A 2969-nucleotide genomic window follows, 5' to 3' on the forward strand; every position below is an offset into this window, starting at 1 on the left:
AAACAAATTGATTTATTAACAAAAAGTAAAATCGGAAAATAAAATATCTACGTGTATATCCAAGCAACGATAACGATGATTAACAACGATACACGAATGTGACGATAGATAGATGTTAATAATCGTATAATCAATATTTTTTCTAGAATAAGTAATACCAAAAAAACATAATTATTTCTTCAGTGTATCTGATTGTATTTTTCTCTCGAAAAATATATATTTTCCTCTCCCTTCGTTTTTTTAAGTCTAATAGGTAAGTATATAAGAATTGAAATCAATCGGTCTTGATAAGAGGACGATATTTGAGAAAACTGGATACGTTAAACTAGAGACGGTGAAAACGAATAGATTTTTTATCAGTAGGATAAGCAAATGCGCCGTTAGGACCCACGTAAAATATCGCACGAGAACCGATAACAGGCTGATTACTCGAAAACTGGGTGTGATACCTATTATGCCGCTATTAGTTGCTCGATAAAACGGCAGATATCACCTATATTTTTTTGAAAAGAATTGTGAACAAATGCAATAAACAGAAAATGGTGAATTTGGTAAGTAAGATATACAGTTATACAGTATCCTATTTAAAGGAAAAAAAATGAAGTTTAAACAATCCTTGTTAAGATAGAAATAATATCATGTTCTTCTATACCAGTTATTATGCATTGTAGAAAAAAGTATAAAAATTCCTATATTATTAACATTATTAACATTAATTATTATTTATACACATTATTCTGTCACATATAGATGATTAAATATATATGTATATTATAAAATATATATAGATATAAAAAAAAATTATTCGTTCTTTCCTTCTCATTTAAAGAAATCGCATAGCAAGCACTGCATACGGATTCTTCTTAACAGGCGTATTCAGTCGTTGGGCGAAAATCTCGTTTCGTAAGTGAGAATTCTCTCCGTCTCTCTTTACTCTAATTTTCTTTCTTTCTTTCCTATAGACCTCTCGTCGCCAGTTGGAACCGTCTTTCTCTTCTTTCCTTATCACTTTTATCCGTTTATATCCTTTTCTATTTCTTCCTATTCCTGATAACACCTTTTCCAATTACTCTTTTAACCTGTCTCGTCTTGTCTTTCTTCTCATGCCTCTTTACTTTTCGTAATACACAGGTTCAACGACTCGAAATATGTACGTATGAATTATCTTTAATATGTATCTCAAACGTACGCTTGTTTCATAGAAATCCACTAAACAGACGAGGTATTAATCTAGTCTCATATTAGAAATTCATACTAAACAGAGAGGCTGAGAGTTGATCAAAAATTCGTAATTTAGAATGCGAAAACGTTAAAATTTGGTTATTTCTTTTAAAATCCGCTAGATGGACACTATGCGAATATTATCGAGAATACTCAATAATATACTGCTATTCTCAATAATATCCACTAACAACGAATTAACTTTCGATAATTTCACTCTCAAATGTATTCAAGATTTTCAAGAATTATTTTTCGCTAATTGATACTATTCCATGGCAATTACCATTCTCAATAACGTGCTCCACGAATAAATAAATTTCAAGAGTTTCACTCTCGAAATGTACCTTTATGATATCTCCGTTCGTTGAACGGTGACGAATCTGGAATCGAGAATGATGAATCGTGAATCGTGGAGTCGAGAATCGGAAATCAGAAATTGTGAATCGGAACTCGGTTTCTCGAGGGGAGAGTGGGGAGGAAGGGAGGGAGGGATGGAGGGAGAGTGCGGGGGAGAGGGGATGGGGGTGTCGAGACTGTGGAATCGGGACTCGAGATTCGGGACTCGAGGTTACGAACCTATGGGACGGGGTAGGCGAGGATGGAGGGGGAGGAAGGGGATGGTGTAGGCGTGGCAGAATCGCGAGGTTTGGCCGCGGATAGGCGTGGCAGAATGGAGTGACCGCGGAAACTCGGTAGCAGAGGGGAGCGGTTTTCCCGTTACGGACACGCGGTTCCTGGCAACGTCACTTTGTGGTGCGGCGTCGAGTTAATCGCTCGTATTGCCGCGAAATCAAAATCGTTCCGTTCATCGTAGGCGCACACGTTCGTTCGTCGTTACGATCGGTTAACACATTAGCACGGTTACAACGGTTTTTCAATGCGATCGAAGACACGTAAGAGATTTCGTTCACCGTAATCCACCGTCTCGAAATTCATTTTTCAAAGTATACGATCGCCGTATTCAAGTTGGCCGATCGGTTGTGCGGTCGTTCGATCGATCGATCGAGTCCCGTACGCCGATCGGAAGTCCATCGTTTCATCGATCACCGATTTTGTCTCGAACTGGAAGAGAGTATCCGTATCCCAGTGGAGTAGATCCCAGCCGCGAAATCGAAGTGAAAAAAGGACGGGAAGGAAATTCCCGTGTGAAGTATACCGATTAATTTCGACAAAAATAAAACAGTGCTCGTGAAAGGGGGGGGAGGGGGAGAGGATTGGAATGAAGCGAGGAATTATCATGTGGTAATGATCGAGAGGCATTTAGGCATCGTCGTTTAGGAATCAGGTATGCATTACAACGGTCAAGGGATTTTGGAAGACTCGTATCTGCGGCAACGACAACAACAAGAACATCATCATCATCATCATCATCATCATCAACAACAGCAGCAACAGCAGCAGCGACAACAGCACGCCGCTTACGAGATTCGGCGGAAGGTTCGCGATCGAAGTTGTTCACCGAGTTGTTCGGATGAAGTGCGGTCACCTGGTTCCGAAGTGAGGGGAGGAGAGACTGGAATCGGATCACCGGAAAATATACGCTTGATCGAAAACGGCTCTCCCCCGGAGCTCGAAGACGAATCGCGAATGTCGAGGTATCGCGAGGAAAATGAGGCGAAAAAACCTTCGTTCTCGAAGCAGGAAAACGAGCAACCGGCAAGTTTTTTTCGGGACCCGAGCGAAGAAACGAGTGTGAAGTGTTTCACGGAGGAGATGGTGTCCGCGGCTCGTTACGGGGAGCCGGATAA

This window comes from Apis dorsata, unplaced genomic scaffold, assembly GCF_000469605.1.
Source record: "Apis dorsata unplaced genomic scaffold, Apis dorsata 1.3 scaffold_298, whole genome shotgun sequence".
Classification (NCBI taxonomy): domain Eukaryota; kingdom Metazoa; phylum Arthropoda; class Insecta; order Hymenoptera; family Apidae; genus Apis; species Apis dorsata.